Here is an 11,622-nt window from a genome sequence, read left to right as displayed (position 1 = left end):
CCCAAAGAAGACCCACAAATGACCAACTGACACGTGAAAAAATGTTCCACATCACTTGTCATCAGGGAAATACAAATCAAAACCACAATGAAGATACCAGCTTACACCAGTTAGAATGGCTAAAGTTAAGAGGAGAGGAAACAACAAATGTTGGCAAGGAAAGTGGAGAAAGGGGATCCCTCTTACACTGTTGGTGGGAATGCAAGCTGGTGCAGCCATTCTGGAAAACAGCATGGAGGTTCCTCAAGAAATATAAAACAGAGCTACCCTATGACCCCGCAATTGCACTACTGGGTATTTACCCCAAAAATACAGATGTAGTGAAATAAAGGGGCACCTGCATCCCAGTGTTCATAGCAGCAATATCCACAATAGCCAAACTGTAGAAGGGGTTGAGATGTCCTTCCACAGATAAATGGATAAAGATGTGGCTCGGGGCACCTGGGTGGCTCAGTGGGTTAAAGCCTCTGCCTTCGGCTCAGGTCATGATCCTGGGGTCCTGGGATCGAGCCCCACATCGGGCTCTCTGCTCGGTGGGGAGCCTGCTTCCTCCTCTCTCTCTGCCTGCCTCTCTGCCTATTTGTGATCTCTCTCTGTCAAATAAATAAATAAAATCTTTAAAAAAAAAAAAAAAGAAGATGTGGCTCAGGCAGCAGCAGCAGATCCAAGATGGCAGCCAGTAGGAGGCTGATGAAGGAGCTTGAAGAAATATGCAAATGTGGAATGAAAAGCTCCCATAATATCCAGGTTGACTTGACAAGGGCTTATTGTTCCTGACAACCGTCCATATGATAAGGGGAGCTTCAGAATCAAAATCAACTTTCCAGCGGAATACCCACTCAAACCACAGAAGTTTTTTAAAACAAAGATCACCCGGACATCCACGAAAAGGGGTAGGTCTCTCTGCCAGTACTGAGCACTGAAAACCGGAAGCCAGCAACCGAAACAGTCCAAGTAATCCAGTCCCCCATAGCACTGGTGAACGACCCCCAGCCCAAGCACCCACTTTGGGCTCACCTCGCTGAAGAATCCTCTAAGAACCTTTAAAAAATTCTGTAAGAATGGAAAGAAATACAAGAAGAAGCGAGCTGTGTACTAAATTCTGCCATGACCTATTCCAGTGAGTGTGAGCGGAGACGGCCAGCAATGCATTCAGACACCCCGCAAAGCAAGACTCTGTGGAAAATTGATAAATGTCACCACCTGGCTTTTGCTTGCGGCGGTTACTAACTCTCCAGTTTTCTTTTCTTTTCTTTTTCTTTATTTACTTATTTGACAGACAGAGATCACAGGTAGGCAGAGAGGCAGGCAGAGAGAAAGGAGGAAGCAGGCTCCCCGCTGAGCAGAGAGTCCTGATGCGGGACTCGATCCCCGGACCCTGAGATCATGACCTGAGCAGAAGGCAGAGGCTTAACCCACTGAGCCACCCAGGTGCCCCTCTACAGTTAAGCGACTCTTAATCTCACAAAGCAAACTGGGGGTTGCTGGGGGGAGGTGGGGTTGGGAGAGGGGGAGTGGGGTTATGGACATTGGGGAGGGTATGTGCTATCGTGAGTGCTGTGAAGTGTGTAAACCTGGCGATTCACAGACCTGTACCCCTGGGGATAAAAATACATTATATGTTTATTTTAAAAAAAAAGGGGGGGGGATAAAAATACATTATATGTTTATTTAAAAAAAAATCTGTAGAGAAAGGGTTAAAAATTTAAAATGTTTTCTAGTTCTGCTTTGTTTTAAAAATCACTGCTTCAATCTACTTTAAAAGAATGGTGTTTCTTTCCTTATCCAAATTGACCCAAAACATCCATTTACATTTAGCCCTTAAGATTAAGAAAAAAAAAAGTTGCTGTTTCCTTTCTTCCCCTGCCCTTTAAACTCCCAGTTTCCTGCATTTGGTTTGTATTTCACTCATTCACTTCCCCCCCGACCCAGGGCTATGTCGTCCACAAAAGAGAAGAGACTGGTCCTGGCAATTCCAGTGGCTTCTCTACTCCCATGTTACACTGCCCTGTGCAGAAGTTGGTTCAAATTCTACTGGCTCCAATTTATAACATCCTTTAAAAAAATTTGAAAACAATCAAAGCACGATTCACCACCACCCCCCCACTACCAAAAACAAAAACAAAACGAAAAAACAACCAGCCATGAAAAAGGAGGAGATCCAGTTCTTATGTAAAATCTGGCTGGTGTTACAATAATGTTGAGGAAACGAGCAAACCCTGATGTCTCTGTGCAGGACTGAACTGAAGCCTGGTCTGGTCTGCTTTGGGAAACCCACGTCTGTGGCAATCCCAGAGGTCGCTGCCAACCAGAGGACACGGTGCACTTGTGTGAGGGATCTCTCACCAGAGAGGCTCCTGAGGCCAAAGGTTGACGCTTCTCCCTGTAGCCACTGTAGAAGATGTCTGGTCATTGCCCACAGTGCTGAAGCCAGAATGCCCATGTGAAATTCCATGCTCACCTGTCACCAAGCTCCATCTGAATGTGTCACAGAGCTCGCTCTCCCGGATCCTCAGTGCAGCACAACCCCACTATGACCCTCCCTTGGCACAGTTTGACACTTAGCAAGGTTGGAATGGGTGGCACGTGGCTGTCGCTACAGCAGTCTGGGGTTGCCGGTGCCCTGCTGGCCCCTTTGTTCGGAGCAGGGGACCAGCCCCAGAACAAGATGGCTCTCCCTCTCCCTCTGCACTCACAGCCTTTGCAGAGTCAAGCTCCACTTGAAGCTCATTCAGTAATATCCTTTACATGTTTTATATTGTTTTGCATTTCTTTTCTTATGGTTCATATATATAATGGAATATTACTCAGCCATCAGTAAGGAGGAATACCTACTGTTTACATTGACATGGATAGAACTGGAGGGGATTATGCTAAGTGGAATAAGTCAAACAGAGAAAGATAATTATCATACGGTATCACTCATATGTGGAATATAAGAAATAGTGCAGAGGGTCCTGGGGGAAGGGAGGGAAAACTGAATAGGAAGAAACAAAGACGGAGACAAACCATGAGAGACTGTTGACTCTGGAAAACAAATTGAGGGTTACAGAAGGGAGGGAAGTAGGGAGACGGGGTAACCAGGTGATGGACATTAAGAAGGGCATGTGATGTGATGAGCACTGGGTGTTACACTCAACTGATAAGTTATTGAACACTACATCAAAAACTAATGATGGGGGCGCCTGGGTGGCTCAGTGGGTTAAGCCTCTGCCTTCAGCTCAGATCATGGTTTCAGGGTCCTAGGATCGAGCCGTACATCGGGCTCCCTGCTCAGCAGGGAGCCTGCTTCCCCGCTCAGCAGGGAGCCTGCTTCCCCCTCCCCTCTGCCTGCCTCTCTGCCTACTTGTGATGTGTCAAATAAATAAATAAAAATCTTTAAAAAAAAGTCAGTGCTGACAATCAGATATGCCTGACTTTCAAAAAAAAAAAACAAACTAGGGGCGCCTGGGTGGCTCAGTGGTTTAGGCTGCTGCCTTCAGCTCAGGTCATGATCTCAGAGTCCTGGGATCGAGTCCCGCATCGGGCTCTCCGCTCAGCGGGGAGCCTGCTTCCCTCTCACTCTCTCTGTCTGCCTCTCTGCCTACTTATGATCTCTCTCTGTCAAATAAATAAATAAAATCTTTAAAAAAAAAAAAAACTAATGATGTACTGTATGTTGGTTAATTGAACTTAAATTAAATAAATAAATAAAGACAAACAAACACTGAGAGAATTCATCAGCAGTCCTACACTCCCAAAACTGTTAAAGTTGAATGTAAGTAAAATCATACCAAGCAGAAACTTGGATCTACATAATGGAGAGTGTTGGAGACTGTAAGTATGCAAATAAATGTAAAGGACAAATACGTGTCTCTGTTGCTCATATATGCAAAGAAAGAATGAGAGCCAGAGACTTTCATTTTGTGAGGAGAAGACCAATCAACCGAAGTTTCCTTTTTTTGTTTTAATTCCAGTATAGTGTTATATTAGTTTCTGTTGCACAATATAGTGATCCGACAATTCTATGCATGACTCCGTGCTCATCCAGGTAAAGGTCCTCTTCAAGTCCATCACCTATTTCACAGCCACCTTCCCTCTGGTAACCATCTGTTTGTTCTCTATTAAGACAGAAATTTCTTTTTAAAATAAAAAGCACTTATTGAAACAAAGGCAAGTTATGCACACGCAAATGGGAATTATTTATTTTTGTCCAGCTTTGAGGTATATTTGACATATAAGATTGCCTAAATTTGAGGTGTACAATATGTTGATCTGATGCACTTATATATTGCAAAATGATTACCATTCAGTGTTAGCTAACTACTGTATCATGTCACATAATTACCATTTCTTTTTTTGTGATAACCTTTAAGATTTAAGATTTCCTCTCTTAGCAACTATATAATAATATATAATATATAATAATATAATAATATATACATATTATATAATATATAATAATATAATAATATATACATAATATAATAATAATTTTTTTGTGATAACATTTAAGATTTAAGATTTCCTCTCTTAGCAACTATATAATAATATATACATAATATAATAATAATAATAATAACACAGTATTGTCATCTAAAATCACTATGCCATACATTCGATACCTAGAATTTATTCATCTTCTAAATGAAAGTTCATACGCTTTGACTAACATCTTCCCTTTTCCTCCATCCTCCAGCTTCTGGTAATTACACTCTACACTGTTTCTATTAGTTCCATGTTTTAGATTCCACATATAATTGAGAGCACATGGTATTTGTCTTTCTCTGTTTGACTTATTTCACTTAGCCTAATACCCTCAAGAACTGTCTAGGACATCATAAATGGCAAAAAGTTCTTGGCTGAATAATACTCTATTTTATTCATCTTCTTTATCCATTTTTATTGGTCATGTATTAGTTTGTTAGAGATGCCATAACAAAATACTACCAAAAAAAGGCAGCTGACATTTCTACAAAGAAATGTTAGACATCCAGATGGCCAACAGGCACATGAAAAAGTGCTCAACATCACTCGACATCAGGGAAATACAAATCAAAACCACAATGACATGCTCTCTTACACCAGTCAGAATGACCAATATTAATAAAACAGGAAACAACAAACCTTGGCAAGGATGTGGAGAAAGGGGAATCCTCCTACACTGTTGGTGGGAATGCAAGGTGGTGCAGCCACTCTGGAAGACAGCATGGAGATTCCTCAAAATGTTGAAAAGAGAGCTACCCTACGACCCAGCAATTGCACTACTGGGTATTTACCCTAAAGATACAAACGTAGTGATCCAAAGGGGCACATGCACCCGAATGTTTATAGCAGCAATGTCTACAATAGTCAAACTATGGAAAGAACCTAGATGTCCATCAACAGATGAATGGATAAAGAAGATGTGATAGATAGATGGATATATATATACATACATACACATATCAATTTATATATATCAATAAATATCAATTTATATATATCAATCTATACACACACACATACACAATGGAATACTATGCAGCCATCAAAAGAAATGAAATCTTGCTATTTGCAATGATGTGGATGGAAATAGAGCATATTATGCTAAGTGAAATGAGTCAATCAGAGAAAGACAATTATATGATCTCTCTGATATGAGGAATTTGAAAGGTCGGCTAAGGGGTTGTTTGGGGTAGGGAAGGAAAAAATGAAACAAGATGGGATCGGGAGGGAGACAAACCATAAGAGACTCTTAATCTCATGAAACAAACTGAGGGTTGCTGGGGCATGGGTGGGGAGGTAGGGATAGGGTGGCTGGGTTATGGACATTGGTGAGGGTATGTGCTATGGTGAATGCGGTGAAGTGTTTAACCCTGATGATTCACAGACCGGTACCCCTGGGACAAATAATACATTATAGGATTAAAAGAAAAAAAAGACAGCTGAAAACCACACATTTTTTTTTCCTTTCACAATTCTGGAGGATAGAAGTCTGAAATCAAGGTGTTGGCAGGTCCTAACTCCAACTGAAACTTGTAGGGATAATCCTACCTTGTTTCTTCTAGGTTCTGGTGCCTGAAGGCATTCTTTAGCTGATAGATACATCAGTCCTAGCCCTGCATCTTTTGTCACTGGACATCTCTCCTCTTCTGTTTCCTTCTTTTTCCAATTCACATGGTGAATGACCTCATCTCAATTAATTATATCTGTGATGATCCTATTTTCAAATAAGGTCATATTTGGTGGGACTGGGAGGGGTGGTTAGAACTTCAACATATCTTCTGAAGGTATACAATTCAATCCCTAACAGGGTTCCGTTACACAGGTGTAACTGACTGACTTCCAGTGTGGTTGGTTTCAGCTCCCAGTGTGACCCAAAGCTCCCATCCTAAATCACATGGTTGGTCTTTCTGGAGTGGTGAGCCCCTACTCTGTGACTACTGGATGTAGCCAGTCTCTTCCCTAAAAAAAAGACATTCCTACCAGATATGACATTCATTACTTGCCAGACATAAAGACAAAGGCCAAGACTCTCTGGGCAAGGCCAAATTCTTTACTATGCAAAGCCCTGAAGATTTGCTACTGATCTTTCCTAAAACACTAAAATAAAAGATCCAGTTTTTTGGAAAACCACAAATATACGGGCAACACAGAAATTGCTCACCAGCTTCTTAGTCAAGAAATAAAAAAAGGAAAAATAAATCAATCAATCTATAGTCAAAGCTTTTAACAGTTAGAATTTAATTCCTAGAAATAACTAGAAAGATTTTTTCATTGTTTAAGAAGTGCCAAGAAGATAGCAGTGAAGACAGAGTGGGAAAGAGAAAATGCAAACTCTGAGCAAAGTTTTAGGAATTACTATCACAGTTGGTTTGGGACCCTGAGAGGCCATCCTCACTCTACATTCTCTTCCTTATCCCTAAAAACTAACCACTATTCTGAGCTGGAGATACAACCTTCTTATTAAAAGGAAGGGGAGGGGCGCCTGGGTGGCTCAGTGGGTTAAGCCTCTACCCTTCGGCTCAGGTCATGATCCCAGAGTTCTGGGATCGAGCCCCACATGGGGCTCTCTGCTCAGCGGGGAGCCTGCTTCCTCCTCTCTCTCTGCCTGCTTCTCTGCCTACTTGTGATCTCTGTCAAATAAATAAATAAATAAAATCTTTAAAAAATAAAATAAAAGGAAGGGGAAAGGTGTTGCTTTTAGCATTTATGACTGGGTCCCAAATAAAATCAGAAAATTCTTAAAGAATTTTTTCAATTTGTTTTCAATTTTTAGAATTTCTCTTAAAAGTACCTTCAGGATTTGGGGGTCCAAAACAAGTAATTGTATATTTGAAAGGAATCTGCACAGAATGCCCCTTAAAAATTAGGAATATATTGTTAAATTTACACAAGGTCAACCATATTCCCTTTTTTTAAAGGTTTTATTTATTTATCTGTCAGAGAGAGAGAGAGAGAGAGCACAAGCCATGGGGAGCAGCAGGCAGAGGGTGAAGCAGGCTCCCAGCTGAGCAAGGAGTCTGATGGACTCGATCCCAGGAGCCTGGGATCCTGACCTCAGCCAAAGGCATTGAACCAACCAAGCCACCCTGGCGTCCCTGCCTAGGCCAACTGTATTCTAGATGAATCCACAGAAACTGAGTTCAAGAGACAACTCTTCACCTTTCCCATTTAATTCCAGCAACACAAATCTGACCAGGAAAATAATTTTCCAGAAATCAGGTTTAGGGTTTCCCTTTAAAGCTGAATGATTCTAGAAATACCCAGATTCTCTATTCTGCCCTCTTCCGACACCCTGAATCTTACTGAGTTCTCTGAATATCAGACCACCCCTTAGTTTACAAGCACTGCCATTCTGTACTATCAACTTCCATGAGAAGAAACACAGGGATAACATTAAAGGAGTACGACCTGCTTTCAGATTACCAATTTTGGGGATCTCAAACCACAAGCAAACTGAATCTTTTGAAAAGAAGGAAGAAAGGAGAAAAATAAAGGGTTGGGTTTGGTCTTTAACTTGCTTCCTCTTACTGGATGGCTAAAATGCCCTGTGTCCAACTGTTTTCTTTTCCTCTCTCCAGGTGATAAGAAGCCACTCTCTCCAAGTACCTGTTCTGACTCATGTATGAAACCCCACCCCAACAGCAACCCGTGCTCCCATCCTCCCTGCAGTACCTTTCTATAGAGCTCACCTGTCTGCACTGTAATTGCCTGTTTTCTTATTTCCTTATCAGACACCAAGCTAGGTAAGGACAAAAATCTGTCTAATCTGATCCCCAGATTAAGCATTTGTGTAGGTCTTCAATATCTAACACAGTATTTGGCACATAGGACTTGTTTCAGTCCATTCAGCTACTATAACAGAATACCATTTACTGGGTAGCTTATAAATAAATGGTTGAGGTGCCTGGGAAGTCCATGATGAAGGTCCTGGCCGATTTGGTGTCTGGAGAGAGCCTGAGTACTGGTTCATAGACCATCAGCGGTCTTCTCACTGTGTCCTCACAGGGCTGAGGACACAGGAAAACTCCCTGGGTCTTTATTATAAAGACATTAATCTTATTTGTGATGGCTCGACCTCTATGACCTAATCAACTCCCAAGGGCCCCACCTCCTAATCCCATCACACTGGGGGTTAAGATCTCAACATATGAATCTTGGGGGACACAAACATTCAATCCCTTGCAATACTCAAGGTTTGTTTTTTGTTTTAGAATGAAATGCTATAGCAGAAAGAAGTGGGATAGAATGACAGGGCAGAGCATGGCAAGCAATAGAGTGGAATGAGAGAATGATAATCACACAGATACCCCTCTTAGTAATTTAACTTCCCAGAACTGACTCCTTAAACCTATGAAGATTGCCTTGAGCAAAAAAGTCGTTGCATCAGATCCAGCTAACAACTGCACCACAGCTTATTACATGAGACTTGAAGTAATGATGTAATCAACCAAACAGCATGGGAAACAAACCAGTTCAACAACAATATTGCTCCTGCCCGTGATGGCTGAATGTTAGCATGGCCAGGATAATACGTAGTACAGCTGTTCCTTTGGTTTACTCAGGTATTCGGACACTCATTTCCTTTACATCAAAAACATAGCTCAGACCCTCTAGTCTACATACTTCCCAGTACTTTAGCCCTCTCCTGCATTTTCACCATCCCCAAAGCTTGTCATACAACCTAGATGAAGAGTCACTCTGACATTCTCCAGTTATTTGTTGAGTTCCTGCGATGTTAGAGGTCTCTGGTTATTTTGAGAGACAAACTATTCAGAGCACAGGCTTGGGCTGGAGAAATGGATCTGAATGCTGGTTCCAGCACCAAGTAGCTCAGGGTCCCTCAAGCAGTTGTTGAACCTCTCTGCACCTCCGTCTTCTCATTTACAATAGGATTCAAAATACCTACTTCGTGGAGAAGGCCCCCTGTACACTGTTGGGTGTATTGTGCAGTTCTGTTCACAGATGTAAGGGAGATAAATGAAACGTCAAGTGCCTAACTTGAGCACTCTCAGGTGTTAGCTGATATTATCATGCTACCGTGAATGGGCTATGGACTTTGTCCTCTAGGAGCTTCCATTGGAGAATGGGAAATGGTTCATGTGTAGCTAGAAAGCAGAACACCCATGACAATTGTCAGTGCAGATAAAGGATAACTGAATGTGGGCAGAAGGGGACTCTGCCCAACTAAGACTGCCTGGCACCTTCTCATTGGCCAGATGAAACATTTTAGAGACACATCCCATTAAAAGTGTCAGTTTGGGGGGTGCCAAGATCAAAGGTAAAAATCTAAGAGGCCAAAATTCATCATTGAAATCTCCACATTCAGGACCAAGTTCATAACACAGACAGGGGAGGGCCGTATGTCGCGTTCTGATGTCCATGTAACAGCTCCAGATGCTACAGAAGGGGCCTGAAGACAAGGTAGTTAAAAATTCATTTCAGTTAAAGACCTATCCTGAGCCTGACTTTAAATATAAAACCCTCTGCCCATCAGCATTAATACTCTCATAGTGAAACTTCCCCAGTCAAGGACTGAGAGGGACAACATAAGTCAGGACGGTCAGCTTGGAAATGCAGCAGCCTAATCCAGCTCTCCTTGGAGGACGGTTCCAATTAATGACAGCAGGGCATACCGCGAACCGAAAGACAAAGCATGGCTTTCAGCTCTAGTCCATGGAATTCGACTTGGTAGACTTTTCACATGTGGGCTTCACACTTACTTCAGCAGAACATGGAAGACTAGTCCTCTATTTTCAGTCTCCTCAGCATGTAACTTCCTAGGCATTACTAAAAGGTAAGTAACTCTTCTAATTGCATGACAAAAATATTCCACACAGCAATTGCTCCTAATAATATACTTATGGTTGGCCATTTCATTACCTGATAATTACCAGATCATTAGAGCAAATAATATATCCTTATGGGATAAACTTATGGCAGTAATTTCAGAGAAAAGAACAGGAAAGCACTCTTGCAGTCTCCGGTAGGCAATGTGTAGAATAGCTATGGAAGGAAAGGAATATAAATGTACTTTTTAAAAAGTAAACAGCAATAATATTTATATTAATTTCTGGATCATGAAGTCAGAGAGAAAACGGCTGGACAGAGCCCAGCCCCCTCATTTTACAGGTAAGAACAAGGAAGGAGGCCACCAGAGTGAAGTGAGCTCAACAGGCTCACAGAGCTAATATAAGCACAGTCTATGCGACAACGGGTTTCTATCCCTCATCACAGACCTCTTTCTTTTTAATGAAAATAATCCCCTAAATGCAACACAGATTTGATTTTTAAAATCTTCACTAACTGAAATATCTAGGAAATGCCAAGAACTAGTTAATTGGATTTTCTAATTATGCTAGATTTAACTAGTGGTTTAACCCTAAACTAATCTTTTGGAGTTACAGTTTTAGAGTGGCTTGAGAGCCCAGATTTAACCTGTCAAGTCTCTTGCCCTGGTTTCTGGCAGTGACCTCACCCACCACTCCACTGGGCTCACGCCTCCTCATCTTCCAGACAGCAATTTAAACATCTTTTTTCAACCAAGTCTTTCCTACATTCCAGATTAGACAAGCTCTCCCAATTATATGTTCCTAAAGCTCTACCTCCCATTGTGAAATCACCAACTTTTTCTATTTATTTAATATTTCTTTTTCCCCTCGAGACCGGTTCTCAGACTTGACCATGCATCAGAATCCATGGGAGGGCTGGTTTAAAATACAGAGTCCTGGGCCCTACCCTGCAAGTTCCTTGCTCCCATAAGGGATGGGGCCTGAGAACTCGCATTTCTCAAAGTTCCAAGGCAATGTTGATGATCCAGAGACCACACTTTACAATCCACTAAGCTGCATTATTAGACTCGTGAAGGCAGGAGGGACTGGGTCTGTCGTATTCATTGTTCTATCCCTAGCGCCTAGCGACCATGCCTGGCACACAACTGGTTGTAAGGAGAGACTAGGTAAGTGAACGATTTTCTTCACTAGGGCAAAAAGTTATGGTTCCGAAAGTTGAGTAGAACATTAAGCAAAGCTTGGTAATGGGTACACAGAAACTCTACCATATCATTATAATTTTTCTGTACATCTAAGATTATTCCAAAATAAAAAGTTACATATATATATGGATACATATACATGTACGTATGTTAGTCAATGAACA

General features: G+C 41.7%; 1 pseudogene; it reads left to right on the top strand.

The window, feature by feature from the left end:
- Nucleotides 1–669: 669 nt before the first annotated feature.
- LOC123932231 lies at nt 670–1,099 on the top strand (annotated as a pseudogene).
- The last annotated feature ends 10,523 nt before the right edge of the window (nt 1,100–11,622 follow it).

The sequence above is a fragment of the Meles meles genome, chromosome 20, assembly GCF_922984935.1.
Source record: "Meles meles chromosome 20, mMelMel3.1 paternal haplotype, whole genome shotgun sequence".
NCBI lineage: Eukaryota > Metazoa > Chordata > Mammalia > Carnivora > Mustelidae > Meles > Meles meles.
Note: the sequence above shows the minus strand (reverse complement) of the source record. Positions and strands in the feature narration are given on the sequence as shown.